Below are 27,162 nucleotides of genomic sequence, written 5' to 3'. Positions count from 1 at the left end.
ATCAAATACATGTTAGTTCTCTGGTTATGTCCTCAACAAATCTTCCTTTCTGATAGAAGACTTCCTTCCCATTTCTCCTTCCCCTTCCCCTTCCTCTTCCCCTTCCCATTCCCGTTCCTCCTTCCCCAGCATTTTAGATGTACATGCTTAAATTACATCCACGCCCATCTAAATTTATTTAGGTAGCCAAAGCTTTTATGAACTCTGGGGCTTAATCCTTACCAATTTCAGAACATATCTGTTCTCTGGATATCCTATCTGTTATGTGCCAGAGAGACTGAAATTAAATACACATGCAAGCCAAGACATACACATTCCTCTTTGCTTATAGCTAAATCAATACATTAAATAATTCATTAAGATTTTAACCAATATTTCAATCCAATTAAATAAGCACTGTATATGTTTTATTAGTTGCTACTAGGTTTGACTAGCGTTGTCTTATTTAACTGCACTTTGTAGAGATGACTCATTTGTTTCCATATAATTATTTATGTTTCAATTTATTTATAAATGGTAGGTATAAAAAGAAAAGTCCAGTAGGATGGGGATTAGGGAAAGAGGAATGAGAGGAACTGGGCAAAAACAGTATATTTTTTTCTTTAAAATTTCTATGTATACTTTTTTTTTTTCTCTCTTAAAATTACAGTACTAGAAAAAATAAAACTAAGTTATTTTTTCTTGTTTTGTTTTACACATCTTTCTTTTCTTAAAAGTACAGTACTTAAAAAATAAGATTAAGCTATTTTTCAGTGTCACATTGAAAATTTTATGTGTTTCCACTTCATTCAGTCGAAGAATACATTGAATACTTGGCACAAATAAAAGCCATATAATCTGGCCTTAAATGATTTCGCAATGAATGTGATTGTGAGTAGAGATAAATGAAGTTACAGTGATGCTGCAGAAAAGTCCTGTAAGGCAGTGTATAATTAAGGATTAAGACTTTCTTCTTACTTCTTAAGAATTTCTTCTTACTCCCATTTACTTTAGGTGATCGTCCAAAAAGCTAAGATGTTCCCCACATATTAACACCCTTACGGATTCTTCTTCTCCCATATTCTAGAGACGGTTACATACTTTTTCAAAATAATATGCATAGGTGTCTCACAAATGAGAAACACTCATCTGAGGGGAAAAAAAATCATACCCTGACAGATGCAATTTCTTTCTGGCCTCTCCTTACCATAAAAGTCACGGGTCACATATCAGCATCAAATAATGTATCTCTGTAACTGCTCAGCGATTTCATACAGGGGATTGCCAGGGGCTGAAAACCATACTGCAGCACTATCCCTCTGTGTTTGTCCTGTTTTCACCCTTTTCTGCATTCAGTTCCTGGATGCTGTTAGAGCCAGACATCGGGTTAGATGGCTCCCTGGGCCCACCTGGGACGGTATGTTTGTTTTCCTGCTCTTAGTGCTTTGGAGCAGCATAGCAGCTCCAACAAATACAAGTTCCAGACAACCGTGTGCAAAAAAATTTTTTTTGCTCAAAATAAGAGCATCAACCCAAAAGACAAGTGAGTCCTGACTATAGTATCTCTTCACCAGGAAAATTCCTGAACAAGAATGAAAATTAATCAAAGTTCTGATGGCACCTAATAACACTGCAGTCATTGAGAATGATTTTTATTGTCCCTAATGAGCATTTTATAGACACTCATATTTGAGCAGTGTCTGAATCTTTCAAAATAAGAACCACTGTTTTCCCTGGAGAAGAAGCATGGTGCTGAATGCAATCTGTCAGCGTGTCGGGGCTTCTCAGACTCCTACGCTGTGGTAACAGATGATCAAATCCTCTTCTACGTTTCATGATTTGACGGTGTAAGTCAGTTTAGCCATTAAATAAGTCAACATTCCTCTTATCTATCAGTTGCTTTGATTTTATAGATAAAGGTATAACTTCTATTGCAAGTAATTAAAAAGGAATAATTTATTTCACAATGTAGTTTCTATCACAGTCTGCTTCAAGCCTAAAATGAGGGCAACCACCAGCTGTAATTTTTCCTTTTTTAGCCTATTCTCTCAAAAGAGGAATGTGATTTCACTTTGATTTTTCATTTTCAAAACACGAATTATGAATATCATATCATATATCATAATATCGTATATCATATATTTAAATATAGCTAGTCTTGAAAAACTAATAATCTAGCAACCTGTCCTTTTCCCTCTATTATCATACAAATACTAAACTGCAGATAGCCTTCTCTCTAGTCTGCTTTAATGCTGAAGGATCAGAAGACACTCCCTTGGAATACCTTCAAAATACAAAATGTTCATTTTGTTAAAAAGGATGTTTCCACTGCCAAAGATTAAAAAGAGAACTGAATGCACTTCACCCTTGCAACACTAATAGCTATCTCCCAGTCTTCATCTTTTTCTCACTTTGTATCTATTGCCTTTTTCATAAACCACCTATTGCCCAACTATTGTTCTTGTCTTTGAGCACCATTTTGAATTACATCAATATAAAACTGTATTTATCTATAGTATTTCTGTGAATTTCTTTTGCTAGTCAATTGACAAACAAGAGTTTATGATACAACTTCCTCTTCACCAACACGTCCTCACTCAATGTATCCAGGCAATTGTAAATAGGAATCATACAGATATGTATTTTAAGATACTCAGATGAGAGCATGTGTTACATTTATGCCCTGTAATAATTCTTGCTGCCTTTAAAGAAGTTAAGGGAAAAAGTTCTTGGTACCTATATGAGGAAATATATATATATCTGATTACGTCCAGACAAGGCAGTACATTTCATTTGTATCTGCATTTACTGAATCTTCCGTTTATGATTCTGTGCAGGCACTGCAGACAGAAGTGCAGCTCCTGCTGCTCTTTGCCGTGGAATTCAGCCCCTAAGCTTTGTGATACTTGCTGCCTGCTCTGATCACGCTTTACCCATCCCATAGCGAATCACCATTTTACCCTATTGAACAACGTTCTGACAAATATGTCCATGCCTAATTTTCTTATTACTTGAATAATTATTTGAATCAAGGAAGTGGTTAGGAAAGACAGTTGATCCCTGAGGTGTGCAGTCAGCTGTGAGGCCACAGCACAGATATGGGAACACCCGCTGGGCTGGGCCAGCTCAGCGAGGGACCAGCAGCTTCCAGCCAAGCACAGCACTGTGTACGGGCAGCTGCCATGAAATGGAATGCCCACTGAGAGAAAGAGCTCGACTGATGAATGAGAAGCTTCCTCTTCCTTCCATTTTTAATCTTTGACATGCAAACTCAATTTCTTAAGGTGAGTGACAGTGGGTTTATCCACACACCTGGTACAAGCAAGACTTGTGACTCTGCAGTTGTTAGCTAAAAGAAGAAAACACACAGAAGGAACACGCCAGGTATGTGACAGCATGCTTTTGAGTGAAAGTACCCTTCTGCATTTTTATAAGCCTCCCTCAAGCAAAAAGCATAACCAGCCTCTTTGAACGTGTGAACGTGCACAATCAGGCTACAACTTCCTCGCTTCCCGCAGCGTGCATCCCTCCTTATAAACCATCATCAGGAAGGATGCTCCATGGCTTAGGGACTCTGCACATTTGAATCACACTGCGGAGAGCTGCCTTTTTAAATGCTGCTTTTTTAAAAAAAACTTTATGAAGGAATCGTTTTCAGGAAAAAAAAAAAGTTTTTAGATCTTGAAAGCGGCTGATTAATATGTGCTTTTCTTCCCCACAGAAAGTTCAGAGTAAAACATGACTGAGAATAGTTTCTTTTAAGGCAAACAAGTCTGTTGACATTCTCGTGGGCCTCCAGCTTCCTGTTACATCCTGAATATTTCCCTGTTCCCTGCAGAATGGATTTGGTTCCAAAAGAGAAACACCTGTGTCACACACCTAAAAATTATATACAATTTTTCACCTCGCTGGGCCTGCACTTTACAACGCTCACTAATTGGTACTTAAGAGAATGCTATTGTGCTTTCTGACTGCCTTCTACGCACAGTCAGTTGGAGTTTAAAATAAATCCTGTTAAGTTTTAGGAGTGGATGATTACTTTCTCATTTTTTGTTCTAAATACACTGGTTGTCGCTCAATTTATTCTGTCCTTTATCCTTTCTGCTTTCGACGTCTTTCCACTTATTTTCCTCCCACCTCCTAGTGGGAATTTCCACTCGCTGGCCTGCGTACAGCAGAAACAATAAACCCGAGGAAAGATCTCCAGCAAAAGATCTGCGCTGAAGTGTGCCACTGTGGGTGCTGGAGCCATGCCCAGGCAAAGGCCGGGGCCTGCTGCTTTCCATCCCTGCTGTAAGGCCATGATTACTCACGGTCCCCCCCGGTAACTCCCTGCAGGGATCCTCACAGCCTGCAGCCCCTGAAACAAGGGGAGGGAAAGAAGAGAGGGGACGGAGAGCGGCAGCTTGTCCTTCCCTGTTCCCAAGGGTAATTCCATGGCAAAACGGCTATGCCAAAGGTCCCCTGTCGTGCTGCTGTTGCCTGTTTCAGTTAAAATTACCATGGTCCGATGTCAGCGAAGACAGGGGGTGTAGGGACGGGTTAAAGATTATACAGCGATTCTGCTCAGGTGCTGACGCTCAGAAATGTGCCTGGAGACAAACATGATTTATTGGCCTGTGTTAAAATGATGCACTCCCATTTGATGCTATCACCATGCACAAATCTTCTGTCGTCCTTTGGTATGAGAGGCGATGGTTGGCCTCTAACAACACTACTTCCAATCTGTGTGTGCTGCAAAAATGCTGCTTTCTCCAGGTCTGCCTAAATTACTATTTAGGCATATACACATATACACAACTCATGACCTTTCAAATGTGTGTTTTAACCTCAAGACTTACTCTGATTGTAGCTAAATCTGTTTCACCCAAGATTATATTCGATATATATATATGGAATGACCTCTTGGAGACGATAAAATTGAAGTTCAAATGCTTGCACAAGGAGCTTGATAGGGCTCCTTGAAAGATGTGGTGGCTTCAGTTCTCTGGAACAAAGTGAGAGGTTGACCAAAAGGCAAAAGAGAGGTACAGCACAGTACAAACTGCATGCTGGACATGAAACTGATCCTTGGTGGAAGGGGGAAGATTCAGAACAAAGCAGAATGAAACTGAATAATGCACCCAAATTCATATCCACAGAGGGTCTAAGGTAAAGGTGCACTGGCAACTTCAGCAATGGTATTTCCTAAGCTGGGTTGTATTTTGCAGCCTCTGTTTTTTCTCACTAGGTGCTGACTGCCAATCATTTGGATTTTGCATTTGTCTATGCAAATAAGCTTGAAATCTTTGATGTTTGATGTCTGAATTCACTGATTCCTTGTAGCCCACTTTTAACCTGCAAAGACCCACGAATATGCAAGCAACTGATAATAAAGAAATTGGATTAAATGCACTTTAAATGCACTACGACTAGACGTGATGTGAACCAACAATGCCTCTGCTAAGGGCAGCAGCAGTTCACAGGTACCAAACCGCAAACTGGACATCACATACCTTGTATGCGACGTGTCTGGGAGGCTCTGTGGAAAAGTGCTTGTGTTGTTCTGCACTGCTTCTTCCCAAGCACTTCATTTCTTGTGTTATTCATCCAAAGCAGCCTGTGAAATAAATGCAGCTGTGACTGCTCATTGTCCTGGGAAGGCAAGAAGAATACAGCTTCTTCTCCTTGCTGTCTCAGCTGCCATTTGCATACACCAGCTTGAGCGCCTGGCCTATCAGCAGTGAAACAAAACAAAAGAAAGCACTCTGAGAATATGAGGAATCAAAATTCACTGAACATCTGAGATGAATTTCAATCGCAGGGTTAAGTTTGCAGATGTTCTAGTTTGAGGTGGGTTATTTCAGCTTCAGCAAAACAGGCTTGTGCCTGTTTTCATATTACAAAGGCCACTGTTTGAAGGGCAGAGGGAAAGACGAGCCGTTAGAAGCTATTTACATAGCGAAAAAGGGAACAGACACAACGTAAGAAGGAGCTTGCACCATACTGAGCCCTCAAAATGTATTCTTTGAAATTGCGGCTCTGTGTGGTTATATCATCTTGGCAGCTGAAGTAATACTCCCTGCAACTATCCATATTAGGAAAACTGTAAAAATTAGTAATGGCTCTGTTTATAGCTTCATTTTTCTATGCTTAGCGTTCTCCAGCCACAGCTCTAGTTGCTGCCACATTTCAAAGATCACTCCAGAAATGTTGATTTTGGGATTCTAAGAAGTTTTATCAGCACTCTGACACTGCAAGCCATCATGTTTAAACCCAAACATGATTATCAGTTCTCTGGACAGCCTTTTATGGGTATTAATACTGTGTTCCAAAAAAAGACCTCAGTAGCAGGTTTTTTACTATGTAATGATTTCCTAGACTGGTGAGTGGATATGAAGGGAATGAACTGCTGTTAGTAACAGTAAAACATCTTCTAGGGGAAATAACTTCATTTGAATACTGTATCTAAAATTTTAAGATATTTGTAAGCCTTTCTCCTTGAAATACACAGTGTCTTTCATGCCCTCTGGTTCTGTTAATAGGAGACAAAGTAGAATTACACTCTTCACACAATGGATATACCCACTGTCATATGTCTATGGTGAGGTGATTGATACAAATATACATTTACATGCTTATGTTGTTCAATTACTAGCTTAGATGAACTGGGCAACAGTGATGCAAGAAGCAGGAGGTGGAAGAAACAAGGATAAGCAGTGTTACCAATGTTTTTCACTCACTGAAAATGGAGTGTATCAAACAGCAGCTGTAACATATGATTACCCAAAGCAAACTAGGAAGAAGGTGCTTCTGTAATGCATGCACTGAAGAAAAAATGGTGATAAGAGATTGGTGATACACTGATCTTCCTTTTGAAGAGCAGATTTGAGCCAAATTCATTGCTAAAGCCATGAAATAAGTAATAATGATATATCTTTATGCATGTTTCACTGACAGACGTATCACCTACACATCCCCTGCAGGTAAACATGGACAACTAGTTATCACAAATTAAGAGAGAACATACTCTCCAAACCCTCATCCCTCTTGCATGGTGTCCTTGATCTTCTACCAGTTACATGGTATGGTGAGAAATCACCACTCATCCTTGGATTTGCAGAAATGCTGATGCCCATTATGGCAGTAAGAAGCTGAGGCAATTCCCAGAACAATGAGCCAGCAGCTGGAACAGCTTTTCATAGATGCAGCCTGGTGACAGGACATCTTTTGGATGTCCACCTTTGAATCCATCTCTTTTGGATGAAAAATCCATCTTAATTCTTTTTACAGACTCTCTTTCTCTGCATGTGTGCATACAGCAATCACAGAGCAAAACTCAGGAATACATGAGCCTTGGAAGGGGATTTGAGCCTGGATTTCAAACACTGTGATTTAAAATTCCTTGCTTCTTCAAGGAGCCAGATAAGCCACCACGAGCATGCTGGATGAAGAATAGTGGATGAATTCACCCTCAAACCAAACCACTAGTCAATTTAGAATGGATTCACTGTTGATGTTTCCTCAAAGGGAATTTACCTTGATAGTGTTCATGTGTTTGTGCACTGTTTAGAGTCCGTTCAGAGCCAAAACGCCCAGCAGGAACCTGCTTCATTATCTCAAGTCACAAGCTTTGCAAACTGTGGTGGCTTCAGCTGGCTCAGGCCAGAGATACTTAAAGATACAATTCTCCACAGTTTCATGGCCATCTAAACATGATGACAAGAAATAATTAACATTAACATGACAGTTAATTTTAAAGCCTCACTGCCAGTTTCTTATCTACAGTAGGAACAAAAGATGCATTATTCTCTAAGGTCGCATGTGCAGTTTGCATGGCTGCCTATTTGCCCTCAGAGATCGCTGTTGTAAAAGGATTGTAGGTCTGTTTTTTTCGCCCTGGTTGCTCCACATTCTATAAAAACTCAACAAAAGCAAGTGCTGATGTTCTGCGTCATAGCTGCCTTTTTAGTAATCTGGAAAAAGTGTTTTCTGTGTCTCCAGAGTAAATGTCTCAGTGTCTCAAAAACTGTTCACTTCATCTTTTGCTTCTTTCCAAAGCAAATAAAAGTCTGGAAGATAAAATGATTTGCAAATGTAATTGTAATAAATAAACCAAAATAAATAAACAGCAAATATTTTCCATTTACGCTTTAAAGGAAACAACTTAGGCTCCGTGACCTAGTAAAGGAATATAAAAAAATAAAGCCTGCAGCAGTCTATTAAAAAAAAAAAAAAAAAAAAAAAAGCATTTGGTAGCATCTGAAAAAATAACAGTTTACTCAGCTTAGTCTCAACCCACAAAAAATACTATTGGCATTTTATTGCTTCTAGAGTATTTTAAGACCCCAATTTACAATGAAGCCCATAAGATCCCATTTCCTTTATACTTTTGATAAGGAAAAGGATGGGGCTGAAAGCACAATTTCAGGAGCATACAGTTATGCAGTACTCTTGTCAAATATCAGAGGGAAAAGTAGTTTATGAGAGGTGAAAAACCACTAGAATGACAGTAAGGTTTCATATGAGCAAGCGATAAGAGTATGAATGTCCCCCTGATGGTGACAGTTTGGGCTCTCCTGGATAACATGCCAATGGGAGAGAAAATTAAATTAAAGAGCTGTCGACACATGCAAAAAAGACAAAAGCAGAATTTAGAAGAGAAGTTTTAGAGTAGTGCTCACAAAGGTGACACTGAAAAGTTTCAGCGTATAAACGCTTTTCTTTCACTGTTTGAATTGTTGGCTGTTCCCGTAGCATGATTATTTGTATAATTGCTTCGTGTACCTAGTACTAATTTACCTTCATAGCATATTGACCTTGCATCATGTTAAACTTTGCACAGCTATTAACAGATTATGCCACCACTTTGTAAACCGGCTTTCTGTTAGATTTTTCTCTCCAAGCAAGTTTCTGTTTTTCAATATTTGCCCCTCAAGGCATTTCTCTCTATTCATCCCTCTGTCCAAATACACTAAGGGCTTGTCAGTCTGGCTTTGTTTTTACTGCCTAAAAACTGGTGTAGGAGGATAGTAAATCCAAGCCAACAGCAACATTCATGACCAATTTTCATTCAAAGCAGAACGTACTTTCCAATTGTTGAACATCAGTTTGAAGGCTTCAGAAATGTTAAAATCTGAACACTCTGGAGACGAATGTCAGTGCTATAACTTCTGTCCTAAACAAAAGCAAACCTGTACTTTTAAAATCTTCTGAAAAGGTTTGAATTCTGTTCACTTTTTCCTTGAATTCTATTTCCAAGCATTGCTTTTCCCATGCAGGAAAAAATATTTCAGAAGTAAATGTATTATTTTGTTACTGTACTGGCAGCATCTTGCATTTATTTTAGGTGCAGTATGAAAAAATAAAATAACAGGAACAGTTCTGGCTTAAACAGCCTTTATTCTGGTCACACCTCCTTATAGGTCTTTCCAGCTCCCACACTGCCATGCTAACACAGCCATCTGTAGGTCCTAGAAACAGTGAAGAAAGCCCTTTTTTGAGACTGATTTTAACCTGGATCATTTCCGCACTCCATTTTTAAAATTAGATCCATAAACAGAAATTGTGGGACCGAAGAGGAAATGTGGGATTTGAAAAACATGGCAGGTGATGAAAGACTCTTTCCTGTGCCTGTCTTCCCACAAGAAGAAATGTTCATACAAACACAGATTTTGCATTTTTTTTCCAACTAATCAAATACTTTAAAAAATGGCATTATATAAATTTGTTTGATTGACATGAAATTTTCCTTTGGGTGCTTCAGAGAATAGAAACCAGAAAAGCAGTAAAATTATCTCAGTGCAAGTTGATTTATGGTCAGTATATACTTTTTGTTGAGTTCACATGGGTGAACATTATCTTTTGCTTTTTTCTACCATACTAACTCAGAAGGAAGTAAAAGTCAAAGATTATAAAGTTGTGGTGTTATTGTTTTAAGATACATTTTTTCCCAGTAACCCCAAAGAATGATGACACATTGAGATGTCTGTGAAAGAATTATTTCATGTCACAATAGGAGAATGTTAGAAACAGGATACAATTTGTATAATTTAACAGTTGCCAAATAAGATGATTAAAAATATATTCAGCTGAAGACAGTTCTAGTTCAAGTTTCTAAATGTATTTATCCTTGCTTTTAACTTCCCACATATGACATCTCTTCAGGCCAAGAAGAGGGGATTTCAGTGACGATCGAAGCTAGTCCTAAGTAGTGTGAAATATGAGATAGAGATATCTTGTAATAGTGGGTAATGCTAACTGTAAAAATATGAGCTGTAAAATTTAATCTTAAATTACTTTATACTACTAATGTTTAAGCCAATTCATTACAGCTGCACCGTTCTGGCACAGAGCACCTTGTTACACTGAGCCATTAACTCCTCACTATCTTTGTCATATATCCTAAGGAGATATGCATCAGCCATCCTTGTGAAGGAGATGTGGCTAAAAAGTGCAGAGCTCTATTTGTTCTCATCAAAGTGAACACTGTTAATCAAACTGTTTAATCAAACTGGAGAAGAAACTCTGACTTGTATCTCCGTGGGGATTGTTCACTTTCTATTTGCAATACAAGGAATACACATTTGATTTACTTAAGTAAAAGGATGCTAATGGTACAAGTATTTAATACATGGTGCTAGAAATTAAGTGGATGAATTTGTAGTGGATGAATGCATGTTTCAAAAAATACAGCCATTCCTCTGTCAATGGTGGTCTTGTGTGCAAGGCACAGCATATGCAATAGAGACCTAGTTCCCTCTCTTGCTGATGATATAGCCTTTGTAACAGATGACCTGCTCCAGAGGACAAGTGGATCCCACACACCCGCATGTCCTGCACTGTAATGCTCCTATTTACCAATAAAGGGAAAAACAGAGGATGGACTTTCACCCAATTTGTGCAAAAATGACACAGAAAAAAGACAACTCAGTGAGGGTTCATGGCAAAGTCACACTTCATTTGTTTACAGGGTAGAAAATGTTGGATCACTATTTTAAAGGCAAAAACAACCAAAGACATGAAAATCCCCAGAAAATGAGACAAAGGAGAACCTCAAAATCAGTCCATATGAAATCATCCAGGAAGCCTTGTAATGCATTGTCAGGTATGAGAACAGCAACTTCTTAAAACAAATGGATTGTCATGAGGCAAACTATTTTTTTTGCCTCATGACAATGAGACAAACTTTTTTTCAGTAAAATATTTAATATAACAAGAACATGTTCTATAATTGGAAAAGATGAGGATTAGTACAGGAAATATCAAATGCCAAAGGACCTCAATAGAGAACAGATGATGACAGGTCATCCTGAACCAACAGCTGTACTGGAATGAGATCAATAGCTGAGTTGTCCAAATTTTTTTTTAGGATTAATCTTATATAATAATTCTACAGCTAAACTTGGCACAAAAATGTTGGATATTAATTGCATTTCTTCGTAATAAAATGTTGAACTGAATCAATAATAGCAGGAGAGATGGATATATCATGGAGGAAAAAATGGATGGCATTGAGGATGGGGTATGGGTATGAAATGAAATTATGTATTACCAAATGCAAGGTTTTACATGCTAGTAACAATAATTATTTTCTATTCTTATCTCTAATAAAACAGAAAAATATGAGTGTAGTAGCATCTCAGACAGGGAAATTTCAGATACTCTGAATAACACTGACTTTTAGATACTGCGTAATATGGTCATGCAAAAGACAAATGCAAGCATCTATCACACAAGGCATTTCCAGGAGAAATTGGCCAAGATAATGCAGCTATTTAAGTCACTGATAAGACCTCAAATTTTAATTTTGCTCATTATTTCTGATACACCACCTTTACAATTAAAAGAATTTATGTTGTATGAGATGAAAGAAAGGACTACTGTAGTGATCAAAGGAATACAGAGTGCATCTTAAAACAAGAGTCTCCTTAGCCTTGGCTTTTCACTCTAGCAAGAGGGAGGTAAATTGGCTCATAAGTATCTCAAGAGAGAAGGACTAGAAGGGAGGAGTATTTATGCATATTAAAGGAAAATAACAGTGTCCAAACAGTTTAGTACAAACTGACTGTGATCAATTCTAATATGGAAATTGGATGACAAGCTTTAGTTGTTAGGAATGGGAGAAATGATGGTTAAGTGGCTGCACCTCCCAGTAACTACAGAGATTTTTATTTTATGAGAGAACATGGCAAAAATCCTACATACTTCAATGCCACAAAGGAGTTGATCAAATCCCCACACCATTCACAGTAATATAAATGCTATAAAGAAGTAACAGAAGCAGTGATGCTGTCTGCTTTCCATGTCAATAAATCCCAATCAATATGTGGTGACCAGTCTCTCAGAATGAGGAACTTTAACTCTGGTTCTTTTTTCTAATACCTTTGATCGTTTATTTTAATAATAAATTATTTCAGCTGGAGCACATTCTGACATTGCTGTTTATGATTACCTCCTACTTCAATCAAACAAAAAACCACCACCTGTGATGAATACATTTCAGATCTCTTAAAAGTTTTTTTTCTTCCCCCATTCCATCCCTCCTTACATTACATATGAGAAGTAAAAATACTTTGAAGAGTTGGCTCCCTGTTATCGTTTAATTCACACCAAATATAGTCATACACAGCCAGAAAGGCTGCATCTTGTACTGCTCTCAGTAAACAATGATGACAGAAGAATAAATGGAGCCCGTCCACTTACTCTGGTTTCAGTTCATGATTTCAGAGTGAGATAGATCAGAATGTCAGAAACACAGGCGAGCACTCTGCTGCTTGTTTTTGGACTTCAACTTACAAGCTCTGAAGAACTGGTTTTGATTCACAGATCGGCTCTCTGGTGAAAAACTTGCTATAATTCAGATGAACATAAAAATAACTGGCTTTAATTTATAGCAAATATGAAATGCGCTATTACTTGTTATTTAGGAGAGGAAGGAAATAAACACAAATATGGAAGGAATACACAAGAGCAAGTGTATTTCAGTATTCAGTAAGGAGACCTTACTTCTTAGTCTTTAGATCCTTGCCTAGTCTGAGACTGTCCATGGATTTCTAATGGCCCCGCCTGTTGTCTAATAATAACCAGCCCACTGAAATGTTAAAAAGCCAGGCTGAATCATTCAATAGCCTTTGTAACTCATGCCGATGAGCTACAGTATCCTTGATCCTGTGCCTATTATTCTGCCCTTTCATTATAGTATTACTAGTCATTGAAGCTTTTTTTATTAATGAACTGAAGAATTTAGTCTGCAGGAGCACTGTACTATGGTTCATAATTGAGATGCTTCCCCACACTTTATATTTTGATCATGCTTAGCTTCACAAGGGCAATAGTCAAGTTAGCTTAATAATAGCCAGAAGAAATGCCTCTAATCCAATTGGTCACAGGGCACATATCACCAAAACCAATTTCTTTATAATTAAAAGGTGCTCGCGGGCACAGTGAAAGCTTGGAAGTTGCCCAGGGATTTTGGGGGAAGTGTGGGGATTTTTTTCCCATAGACAGCAACCACACTGAAGCAATTTCTGAAACACACTGATAAGCTTTGCCTTTGAATTTACATTAAAGACCTCAATAGTCACTACCTGTGAGAACAGCTCATGCTTCTAAACTGACTTGTGTCCTGTAGAGATTAAGGACACAAGGCCTCCAGGAGATTAGCATGTCACTTGGTTTAAGTGACATCCAATCCATTTTATTGACATGGCCTCTATCCTGCAAAACAAGCACTTTTTAAGTGAAACATAATGAAAATTTTGTGTGGCTTTATGGGCCAGTGTATAATGGCTTTTCATAGGCAATTGCTAGTCGCTATTGGCAGGTCTGTAAACGAAACCAGCAGCACTTGTTAGAGATGCCTTCTCAGTACATGTCACTGCATACTAACGCAGCAGAGCATGCCCAAAGGAACCTTACATTGTTTTCTAATTTCACTGAAACATTGCCACAGACCAAGGACCGTAAACCTCATTCATTGCATCAGGCAGATTATTGCATTGTATCATTCCAATTTTTATTTCATCATGGTATTGAATCAATAGGCCACATAGATTCTCAATTTAATTTCTTCATAGTTTGTTTTCAGCAACATGAACATGGGTCTTCACTGCAGAATGAAAATTGGTGTAGGTGAAGACCCACCTTTTTAAGGGCCATTCTAATTATGGGGTAGAGTTTGGATGCTCCACTTGCTGATGAGGAGCTGTGTAGTGGGAATGAGAATAATTACTGAATGGAAACTGTGCACCGGCTCTGGAGAGCTGACGTTTCAGAAGCCTGCCTGCCAGCTACCTCGACTCCATTATTCTGGGGAAATGAGCTTTTTATTAACACTTTGGAAAACAAATTTTCAATTCTTTTCTCTTCCTTTTGATCTGTAGCATAAAGGGAACATGAGGTTGATACAATGCATGAAATCATGCTACACTGGTGAGAAAAGAAAAAAGCACTGAAGCACACACAAACACATGGAGACATGTTATCATTAGAAAGTTTTCTAGAAAAACCTGAAACTACAGCAAAATAAAATGTAGTGACATATTTTAATCCAAAATTAAAGGAATGTTTTATGCTAAATCATTTTAGGAAAAGTATAAAATTATTAACTCTTCATTTCAGCTAACCTAACTCATGACCAAGTATTAAAACCAAGTATTAAATCCATCCTACATGGATTCTTCCCAGTTGCAGAGATAACCTGAGAGATGCAGAACGCCTTACAGAACCCAACTCGGCCGCTGCTTCCTGTGCGGGCCGCTGCTTCTCTGTGGAGAGCGGGAAGGCAAGTCAAAAGCAGGCCTTCAGGAGGGGCATCTGCTTAGCATCAGTGTCTGGACAAAGCAGGGTGTAATCCAACTCCTCTTAGGAGTGAAACAAAGTTAGCAAGATAAAAATTGTTTTAACTAAGATCCGTTTAGATCTTTAGATCTGAGAGCTCCTCTGATTTCCTGTATTACTTTGCAGTAACAGTGGCAGCATGCACATAGCTCGCTTCCGCCTTGATCAAAAATAACATCTTTTCTTGAGGTTTCTGCACAGTCTGGTTTTACTACTTGAAATCTCTGTAAGTAACAAAGAAAAAATAATAATAGTTAAAAAAAATAAAAATAAAAATCCAGGGCTGGCCTTTCTCCTGATTTTCTGAAAGAACAGTTTCGACAGAGCATCAAACCTAAGCAGACCTCTCCACAAGTATTGCATGAAATGATCCCTGAAGGAAAAGTAAGGCAACGTAGCTTCAAGCTGATGTCTCTAGCATTTGCTCCGGTTCTCCTTTATCTTCCTTGAAAACTTCTTGTTCATAGAACAATTTCTTGTTCTATGATTGTATAAGATATTGCAAATAATTTAAGAATGAATATTAGAAGATAAAGTATGCAGGAGAAAGCAGAGTGTGTAATTGACCTGCAGGCACCATTCTTCCAAGGCAGTATAACTTCTAAATTTCTAATGATGTCAGGAGATTCTGAATACAAATGACCAAAATATTTACCCTGAATGTCAAGTTCTTCGAGTCCCTCTATGGTTTTGGTTTGGTTTGTTGATGTTGTTGTTCTTTTGACAAATTGCCTATTTTCAGGGCATTGAAATAACTGCAAATCTTGGAAATTCAGTTAAATGCTTGCATAACATATTTTGAAAAATACTTCTGAGTTTTTCTAAACAAAAAAAAAAAAAAAAAAAGGAATTTCAAGTACATGCTGCATAGTTGGAAAAAGGAGGAGGCAGAACAGGAGCATAGAGACACTAGTCATGATAAGTCAATGCAAAATTGACCACGGAATACAGATTACCTTTTTACATATTGGTATTTTTCTCTTGTTTCTGAGAAAGAATTATCCAACTCCTTTGCATTTTTAAAACAGTCCAAGAAATGCACTAGTTCAAACATTGATAAGTTTCTTTGTGATCTGTATTAAGATAATGCCTTATTTAATCAGGAATTTTAATATCCAGATCACAGACTTTATTCTGCTTTTGAATGCCAGTGTGACAGGCTTCCAGAAGACTGATTAATAACAGCCCCAGATTTCTTAAAGGTTGTGAAAACTATGATTGGCATTGCATGTGAGGGCTAGCCTACCACACTTCCTAGCTGCTTGGTATTCTAGTGCTGCAGATCACAGCAAAATATCTTTCTATGGTTGGGCCAACTTGCTGTCATTACATTTGTTGTGCCTGCATTCATGTTTGCTTCATTGCTTCTGTTCTTATTTGAAAGAGTAGAACATATCTCTTCAGTGACACTAAACAATGAAAATCTTGCTTTATAGAGGTCAGAGATAAAAATTTAAGTAAATATGAACTGATAGGAAAAGATGTTCTTTTTCTTATCTTGCTCCTTTTCTATTTAATTTCCTTACTATGCTGCATGCTCTGTGGTATTTATTATTCTTTGTCATAGTTATTAAATAAAAGAATACTTTTCTTTCTTGGTCAGCCAGTATGAACATTTTTATCTGTACAACCATTGTTACAGCATTTGCCCCATATAAAAATATCTATTACCTGAGCAGAGACTTAGAATGAACCTTGTGTTTAAAGAGCACATCAGAGCATCCCTCTCTTGCACTGCTCAAAAGATAGCATCACAGAATCATTTACAGACTATGGATTTAAAAAAAAATAAATAAATCAGTTAAATGTCAGGACATAATATGTTTAAGGCAGTAATACTTTCAAGCACAGTGCTGACAGAATCCCATGTACTTTTTGAACCTTGAATGCTCAAAGGAAAACCTCCCTGATATCGTTTGACATTTTCCCAAGGAAGGAAGGAGAAAGGAAGGAAAGCAAGGAAAAGAACAAAGGAAGGAAGAAGGAGGAAAAAAGAAAAGTGGGAATAAAGAAAAGGGGTAGGGGAGAGGGGGGAGAGGAAGAATTAGGAAAGTGGACCAGGAGTCTCTCTGAGACAATATTGGAAAGATTCAAGATGAAGTACTGCAAAACAATGAAGTAAATCCCCATTGGCAGTTTGACTCTTCCAGATCCAGATTTTTGGATCAAAACTCGTTCACTTTGCTTAAAAGGATGACTTAATCCTGCATTACATCACTGAGTTCTGTTACATCAGTCTCATGACTGCCGGGATTCTCTGATGACCAGTTAAATGTGAGCAAAAGGTATTTAGCATTCCCCTTCGAGTTTTGTTTTCTTTCACTGCATTCCTTTCATTCTATCACAGTTATGAACACAAACATGCCTGCAAACGCACACACACTTCTATATATTTGTCCAGTGGAGAATTATATATAATTGTACTTGCTGTCTGAATGGTCGAAAACCATGAACTCCTGTATCATGTTGACAATATTTTTCAAAAATACAGAAAATGTACTACCTTCAGATAAAAATAAAGAAATAAATAAATATTTTAAAACAAACAAACAAACACGGAAACAAGCTTTAAGTTACAGAAGATTAAATATTAAAATGCATCTTAATTCAAATATTGATATTTAATAGTTGTAAAGTATCTTCAAAACTCTAAACAATACAACATATTTTGTATTTGCAGGAGAGCACTATAAAGTTTAAAATTAATTAAAATAATTCCACATCTACCCTTGCCATTCTAACACAATTGATAGCTCTTTTAAGCTACCTTTTTTTCTCATCATATTTCCTAGAGTGCACAGTCTATGCTGGTCAAGAAAAAATACAAATGTAATATACTTTGTAAATCACAGAAATACATAAGCATGAAGTGAAATGAAATGAAATGAAATGAAATGAAATGAAATGAAAAAAGAGTCATTCATACTAAGAAAGAACAAAAGTTTTGTACTGGTGACATGACACAAATATTCCAAGTTCAAATTTAAAACATGTCTTGCAAGTTCAATCCCGAACTGACTTATTGTCTACTAACATTGTGGAAATATACTCAATAAAGTACCAAACATATTATTTTCAAGAAGGTGAATATGTTTCTTCATAAAACACATGTTCATTCTGTTGTGAAATTGCAAGGAATGATGGGGGATATTTATTCAAAGCTCTCAAGGACAATCTATTTTTGCGTGGTATGTACATGAACTTCTGTAGTATCTTGCATATACTTTTGAGATTAATTTCAAGGGATTCCTGATGGCCTGGAACAATTGTAATAATTTTGCCTTGCAAGTGCTTATACTTACTGAAATTAAAATACACACACGTGTACCAAATACAAGTAAATAAATAACAAAATAAATAACAAAACGTAGCTTTTTATTCACTCCCAAATAAAGAGGTTTTGTAGAAGGAATATTACCTTAATCTCTCTGTTTATCACAGTTATTCCAAACGCATATACTGCCTCTATAAATAAGAAGCTTAAGAGCAATGAATATTAGAAAGCAATAATAAACTTTGAAAGCTAATGCTGGTGAAATTTACATGACAATTCAAAATCAGTCTCCACAGCTATTATGTCATCTTGTAACACTCAAAAGCAGGATTTGGGTAAAATGTTACTTCGTGTTAAGATTGAAGCAATAATGGCCAGGGAAGGCTCATAAAATCTCAGCTTTGCAAAGCATTAATAGAGGGGCAGAGACCTGACTGCACTACATTGCATGCTTTTCCGCTGTAATTATTAGAAGCTTTGTTCATCTACTCCAGTGCTCCATCTCTCCCCACAAAGCCTCCTCCTTTGAAGGACCAAATATGCACTTTGCGTTACATTGGAATTATAAAGCAGCAGCCATTATTTATGAAACTATTACCAAGATATATTTGGCAACTATCTATTTATTTAATCAATACCATAAATGTAAATGTTGCTCTGAAATAACCTCCTTAGGAGTGAAGGAGAGCTCTTTTACAAGACTGCATTACAAGACCACAGCAGCAAAAAAAAAAATCATGGCTATCTAGTGACACCTACATTGTAAATTACTCTTCTTCTAAATCATTGCCAGGTGAACCACAGAAGAGCTTATGAATTAATTGCAAAGCATTTTGATCCTTCTCCTCCCCAACTTATTCTAATATTGCAAATCATTTTTGCATGTGACAACAACTGTTCTATTAAGGGCTCAATCTCTGCATACCCAAAGCCTCCCCGACTTCGTGCAAGGAATATAGAACATGGTGATCATGTTGAGGAGGGTGGTATAATCCGTTTGAGAATTGACATTTCTTAAGAACCAGCCTCACCTTTTTCGAAATACAGGTCTGTGGAAGCCATTGCATTAGGCCACTACTTCACACAGAGGCAGTTTTTCCAGGTGTCTGATCTGGGACAGATGGAAGGAAAGTAATGAGGTGGAGGGAAGGATGGAGAAGAAGCATGCAAAGTCAAAATTTAATAATGAATAAATAGGATTCATTTTTTTATTTTCAAAATCAGATTTTATGTCTATAATCCACAAGCAAACCTAACAACTTAGCAAGGTCAACAACAGGAATTCATTTGACGAGTAAAAAGGGGATGACTAAAATATATCACTGTAGTTATCCAGCATACCTTGAAAATTACTCTGCTTGGTCTGAAACATCTTTTGACATCATTGTACTCATCCATCCTTACAAGTTAAGAAAGGTTCTTATCTTCATCAAATGCATACTTGGGAATTGCCTAGTTCCTTCTTTAAAAATCCATTACAGTAAGAAAGGAAATGAAGGATTAGCCAGTGAATCAGGCTAGCACAGGCAGTTACTCAAAGCTACTGAGACTTTTTCTTCTTTATTAATTTGTTGTTCTTCAATGGAGTGAACAAAATGAGTTACATGGAGCAGGAACAATGATTTGAGGTCTCTTTTTCACCAATTAAGCATTAATGACTTAGTGATATCTTATTCAAATGGCAAAGTTACATATCAGATTCCTTATCATAAATGAAATCTACACATTGAGTCCCACAATTCCTTAAAAACTGTGCAAGAAGGAAACAAATGAGACAGGATAGGGGAAAAAAAAAGTCTCGGTACTTGCAATAGTACTAAAAACATTGTAAACAGCTTTGGGTGTTGTAATGGCATGCATAATAACCCCAAAGTTACTAACTGGTCCATACAAACCATTTTTAAATGTCAGTCTTTGTTAAGGCTCAATCTAATTAGAATCTCCTTTCCAAGCCATTTGTTCCTCAAAGGCCAGAATTCCAGAAGCAAGAATATTCTTGTGAGATTTGCAGTGTGTCGAAATAAAGAAATAGTGTGTATCTTATATGGAGCTTAATACAGCCATGATGCTACTCTCACCAACCCAGAAGAATCTCAAAATGGGGTAAAGTCAAGATAGTCTAGCAGAGCAGAAGCAGACAGCAAGGGAGTATGGTAGCTGTGATGCCACAAGACAGATGATTTGAAGGAGGACTCACACTTCAGCTATACTTAGCTGAGGAATTCAGTAAGATGAAATTGATCTCAGCCCTGCATCTATGCTAACACGATACCCAGACAAAACTGCTGAGAAGGACCTTGACTGAGACAGCATTTCAGGCAACTTTTTCCTTTTACTCCTTTCAGAAAAGTGGTCTACAGAATTTACTGATTTCTAGTAAGTTCTTCAAAACTTTCCCATGCAATTTATCAAGAAATAAAAAGATGAGAATTCAGCTTCATTGGGATTTCCAGATAGTATTAAACACAATTTAAAATAGTATTAGGACCCATTTGAACTTAATTCAGTATCAAAGTGATATGTGAGAACTTGTCAGTAATGGAGTGATAAAATTGATGTATTGGAAATGAAAGGAAAAACAGAGAGAGAAAGGAGATGAAATAGGAGAAGGAAGTGCTGATTTAGATATTCTAAAGCAACTAAAACCATCTGTACTGAAAAGTTTCTGATAACTTAAACTGGAGTACATTAAATCAGCTATCTCACTTTTACTTCTTGGTGTCAGTCAACCCAGACTATGTTCTGAACTGTAAGAAAACAATGCAGGATGGAGAATCCCATCACTTTGATAGACATGAACCCTAGGAAGAATTAAAACCTAGGAATTTCATACAGTTCTATACTGATTGCATAGGATGCTTAAAAATAATATATATATATATATAATTTTTCAATACTTGCGTATTGCATTCTGTAAAAATATCAAAAAGAGTACTAAAGTTACCAGTTTCTAGTAAATTCTTCAAAACATTCTCTTTAGGTTTATTAGAAAATTATAGAGCAAATTTATTAATAAAAATTCTAGTTGCTTTTCACCATAGAGTTTTATAAGGGAAGTCTGTTTTTGACTGGAAGTTTGCCCAAATCAAACTCATAAAATATTAGACTCTAAAATAAAGTTGATCAGAATCCAAAGCCTCTTACATTACCAAATACTTTGAAGAGAGTATGAATTCAGAGCCTCATGTTGCTAGAGAACATGTGACCTAATTATTTCTTTTGTGAGTTATTGTATTTACAAATTGTCTGAACCCTTTTTCAGGCAGCTGCAAAACAAGAAGAAGCAAGAAAGGACTGAAACCTGAGAAGTTAAAAAACAGGATGTAATGATGGCTCACAAACGCAGCTGCACATTAGGATGGCACGTGAGGTCGGGAAACTATGGTTACTTTTCACAGACAGTTCTGTACCCCAGTACAGGTACAACTAGGAGTTGCAGAGTAATTGCACTATGCCAGGAAGGTGTGAGGGAAATTATCCTGACATTTGCAATGGGGAAAATGGTGGAACTACTAAAACTTTAGATCAGATCCTACTTGTTTTCACCTCTCTAAGATTATGTTGTGTCATAATTTAAAGGCAAGCGGAAAATAAAATATTTAATTTTTAATGCAATGTAATTTAATTGAATATTCAGAGCATTCATCAATGCCATGTTTCTTTGGTAAATGGGGGAATGCTAGGTCAGCCGATATGCTTTGGCCAGTTCTCCATCTTCCACCATGCTGCTATTTGTTTTTAGGGCGAGAGACAGAGGACTTACTCCATCCCAAAAAAAACACACATTCACTCCATTAATTACAGCCTACGTGAAGCAGCATAAGCTTTGCAATTTCTGAAACAATAAACATGTAGCAGAATACGCCCAGCATATGAAAGTGTGATAATTTTTGCTGTATTCCTCTTAAAAATGACAAAAAAAATTTACAATTGATTGAAATTTTTTCTCATGTCCAAGTCTCCAGTCCAAGATCTCAAGAGAGTAACAGTTTTCACTTACACTTCTGACATTTGCTTCTACTAAATCTTCCTTGGCATGAAGGTCAGTCTTACTTAACATGAAGGTACAAGGAGGAAAGAAAAAAGACTGTGTTGGATTATATCACCTGGAAATTCATTTGTTCAAGAGGAACCCTCAACTGAATCTCCAGGGCAATTTTCTACCTGATTCATAGACATTTCAAAATGACCAGAAAAGAGGATTTTATGTGTGAATTGTCACAAAAGAAGGAACTAAGGTAACAAGTGCACAAAGGAGAATACATGACATGTACTGAGTTTTATTTTTTCATTATAGATTCTGGGAAAGTGTAAATGAGGTTCAGTGCTGAATAAAGGAAATTCAGTCTCTAATTTCACTATAAAATTGAATGCTAACATAATTACAGGCTCATTATACAAATGGGCATTTTATAAGCTTTCCTTTCATTTCTGATTTTGGTAAACAAAGGTCTTAGCCAACTCCAGCTAAAAAAGAGAAAATAAATGCATCAAAAGAACTTGGTTGAGATCCTTAATGACTTTTTTTTCCCCTGCAGCATGCATGGTGAAATTTCATACTAGAGGTGCAATTGCTAAATGAGGGATTCATAAGTTTAAAACTGTGCATTAGAAATAAATGAGAACAGCTATTAATCTGTGAAAAATCTTTCAAATGGAGATCTGAGAAGCCAAACTTGTGCCATTCCACATGCAGAAAATGACAGGCATTAGGCAGTACGTCACTCCATAGGGCAACGGGGGAGTAAAACGGAAACCCTGAATCACAGTGTATCAGGGAGCACAGGAGAGTAACTTCACCACCTCTGACAGTGGTAGTTATTTTTAGTGACTTGAAGGGCTGTGGGGATCTTTTTGCCTCCTTTGCATGATTAAGTCACAATTCAGGTGACTGAAGAGTTTACTCGGTCTTTCTAATACCTCCCAAAGTCTTTGTTTCTTATCATATTGGATCTGTGTGACTAGTGAGTGGAGAGGGGCAGTTCCTAGGAATAATCTTGGATGCAATAGACATGTTACTTTTTCTAATCCATTCATCACACACATCCCATCACTCTCTCGGTCATCACTTTCCAAACATTTAAATACAATTTTTTTGACCAGAGCAAAAGTAAGCCCCTCCTAACAATAAGAAAATGCCTAAAGTGTGTTACTCTGAATAATGTCTGTTTCTGCAAGGCTATGTGCATAGTTATGCACACACTGCTAATAAATGATGGATAGAAGTAAAAAATTTTAAAGTCTGACAACTTAACATGTGGATTATTTCTAAAAGTTTTAAAATACTGTAGGAAACATAATTCAGGCACTTAAATTTCTAGTATTTATCTTTGCAAAATTCCTTAAATTATTTGAATGCCTACCTTATGAAACATGTGCATCATTAAGAACACATTGGCAAAAACTGGAAACACCCAGATATGTTTAAAATCCTGTCTTTGTTTCTCTCTCTCTCTTACAGTTATCTCTGTGAGTCGATACTCTGCAGACTTTAAAAGACCTAAAGCTTTACATTAATTTTGTGGGAATGTTGCAACATCAATTTTTTTAGCAAAGTCTAGCCTCTCACATTCAGAATCTGGTTGAAAGATTCTCAGATTACAGAAGAGTATCAAAATGTTCTTGAGTCCTGTAAAGTATTTTTATTTCTTGATGGCAGTTATGTCAGTGTATGCACGTATGTGGACTTGATTATTTATTAAGTGTGGCATGCAGTAAAAAATGTGAATGTAAAGAATTTCTTAACGTGTTCAGTTTTGCTGCTGGCCATGCCTTATCTCTGAGTGCACAGAATGCTGTTAGCTAAATTGAAACCCCATTGAGTGAAACAATTGGATCCATCCAAGAAGAGAAGAAAAATGATCCTTTTAGTAGCATTCCTCAGCACAAGAGAAAAGTGCTTACCTTGTGATGGTTATTGGCAGTTTGTACAAATGACACTGCACACGGTTTTAGGTTAACCTGTTTAGTTTTACATGACCTGAGATATTAAAAATATCCTTATTCTGAAGGGCTGCCAGGCAGTAACTCTGCATCGCATCAATTCTGAAGGCAGTATCATTGAAACGGTATACACTGTTATTGAATTTTTAGCATAGAGTGAATATTGGTTATGATTTAAAATAATGTTGAAAAATCAGCATTTGCAACAGGATTCTCTTATCTCTGAAAAGCATATCTGACAAGCAGTAGCGCATCACAGTTTTGATTTCTATTTTTTTTCCTGGTACATGTGCCAGCTGCCTAACAATATAGTGAGATTTTGACATGCTGCCAGTCCTTGCTCCTTAAAGAAGAGGGAACTGTTTTTAACAATGATTGGAAAACTAGCAAATAAGCAAACAAACAAACAAAAAGTCAATCTTTCCTGATCAAAGTAATACACTTATACAAAGGAAACTCAGATACTTCAGCCAAAGACAGTACAGCTGCAGGTTTTACATTGTTATTTTTTAATTTGTTCAGGAATCACCTACTTACATTTCAGTGCACTCATGCCAAGGACCTTGTGACAACACTTCAATATTTAGAAGTGCAGTTCAGAACACTTTACCTCAATCCCCTGTATTTCTGAAGCTTCCAAAGCTTCCTGGGTCATTTTAAGCTTTTGATGGGTAAGGTGGCTATATAACTCCATGCCATTTTTTTTTTTTTTTATGGTTTAATTCTGCTGGCTAACGATCTTCAAACTGTTAGGAGTTATGCATGTCCCATGCTGTTATATCAGTAAACATCTCATGACTCTAAACTTATTTTCCTGTGCTCATCCTGCAGAGTAAGTGCCATAAAAGACCCTCATAGCTCCCTCCTCTTCATTACTTTGTGCTTACACCAGCCAAACAGAATACAGTGCTACTAGTGGTCTCGGGCAATGTGACACTTTGCTACAACTGAGTTCTACATCTGCTTTGCAAATGCCTTACAAAGATATGAATTACTATAAAAAATAATCACCACGGTGATTTATATTCTTTTATATGAAGTGAAACATCATTACTATAGAAAAACTCCAAGGCTTAATTTTTTTCCACAGGTGGTCATGCAGAGGAGTGATTCTTTACATCTTCCACATGTGCAGTCTCCTTTGTATTTTGTAAAATCCCAAATCTTCTAGGCAAGAAGCTTAATCTGGAACTCTCAAAATTTATTGTGTTCAACTTTTCAATGGCTTTTCAACACAATAAGAATCAAGAAGAACTCCTTCCAAATAAATTCTTTTGTACGCAGTTTGAGTGTGAAAAAGAAAGGAAAATACAGCTCAATTTAACCATACCCTTCTTGAATGCTATGTTTTGGAAAACTATTTACTTTGGAAATCTTCTTGTATGTTCCCATGCAAGGAAATAATACAGATATTCAGTAATGTGGCTAAATGAGCCTCTATTTTTTACTTTCTTAACAAAGCTGTCCACCTCCACATGACATGAGCAACTGGCAAAATCGCAGCTGCTCTGGCAATTAGAAGATTTGCTACTACTACAAAGCACTGAATCTTTACTTTCATTTTTTTGGCTTCTGCCATATTGACTAGAAAGATCAGGCATCAAATATTATCTCAATGTGGGCATGGGTTTCTCTGGACTTCTCAGGCTAAGATAAGGAGACTTTCTCCTTATCTTACATTCATCCACCATGGCTCAGGCTGAATGCAGTCATGAGGTGTTGACTTGTGTCACTAGATCAGTCTTTGAACTCTGGAATGTTAAATATTTCATATAATAGATATAAAGACAGCAAATATAGACCTCTGGGAAGGACTTGCAGAAGTGACAAAACTTCTGTTTATTTAATTAACTCTTATACTGAATTTAAGTGGGAGTGGTTTAATTTTTCAGCTGTTTACTTCTCATCTGCCAATTATAACGAGCAAAATTTATACTTTGTAGGTACCATTGTTTTAAGTGGGTTTTGTCTGATACATTCAATATAAATACAGTAATTAGCTAAATACAAACAACTAAGCTCCTCTGTTTTCTTATAGGTTACTGCAATATCTTCCTATGAGGTGTTTAGGATTTTTATTTTTTTTCATATCCATGCTCAGATTGCACTATTAAAACAAGTCTCTGTGAAGTGTTTTGCTTTTCCACCTGCTTTTATAACATGAGAACAGTATGTTCTTTCTGATTCAGACACTGTGCTACTTTTCTCTATATTTAAACTAAATTAATGCAACATGTTGGATGAAGACTTCCTCACTGAGATTACTGAAACTGAACCCACTCCAGGTAGCAACTCCCTGCTCACCGTGCATGTATTTACAGCTGAACAATTTTAAACTGAACTCCAGGTTGCTCTGTAAATACTCCAAGTGTTGAAATGCAATTTGGGGCACTGGTTTTAATTTTTAAAGTATCCTATAAATTTTGATATCTCTTTGCCTGACAAACTTTGTATTTCCTTGCACAGAACTCAGGAGAGATCTAAGAGCTGAAACTCTGCTAATTTACATGAGAGGGAAGTGTTAGTAGGATAATTTTTTTCTCAAAAGACTTTTTTTTTTGAAATACTGCCTTAACTGAAATGTTGTCATTGACTTCAAATGAGGTCCGGATTTCACACTTAAGATCTAAAACATGCTTTCTTCTTAATTTCACTCAGCCTAGATTTTTTGGCCTTCTGAGAACACTCCATGCCATGTAATTCTTCCTAAGAAATTAAATGAAATGTGGATGGAAGGACATAGGGCTTGTCAGAAGATTTACAATCATCACTCAGGAAGCAATTACCTTAGCAATGAAATGTCTGTTTGATTACTAGTCTGTTTGATAGTGCTTTATAGCCTTTGTATGTGTTACATACTCAAACAAATGAAGAGAGGGAAAAAAAATGAACTAGATATATGTGAAGAGAGATGTAGGAATTAGAATGCTTTATACATTATTTTGTAAAACTGAGGCAAATGAACCTGTCTGCATGGGTTCTGCAGAATCCCCATAGAACAAAAACATGTGTTTTCACATGGAAAAATGGGCTCAACCTTAGTGACAGCAAACTACACCAAATCCTTGGCAACATACAATCAGATTTTCATTGCACTACACACCCTTCTATCTTGGAGTCTCGGTTTTATGGTACTAGTACAAAAC

The 27,162-nt window shown here is 36.9% G+C and overlaps 1 protein-coding gene across 1 annotated transcript in view; it reads right to left on the bottom strand.

Moving 5' to 3' along the window:
- LOC311436130 (uncharacterized protein) overlaps window positions 1-27,162 on the bottom strand; it is a gene marked incomplete at its 5' end in the record, with an annotated part of 364,735 nt that overhangs the window by 42,438 nt on the left and 295,135 nt on the right. The window contains 2 exons of the mRNA XM_084517972.1: window positions 5,475-5,578; window positions 19,105-19,184. The remainder of the gene's footprint in view (window positions 1-5,474; window positions 5,579-19,104; window positions 19,185-27,162) is intronic.

This window comes from Aythya ferina (genome assembly GCF_964211825.1).
Source record: "Aythya ferina genome assembly, chromosome: 4".
Lineage (NCBI taxonomy): Eukaryota > Metazoa > Chordata > Aves > Anseriformes > Anatidae > Aythya > Aythya ferina.
Note: the sequence above shows the minus strand (reverse complement) of the source record. Positions and strands in the feature narration are given on the sequence as shown.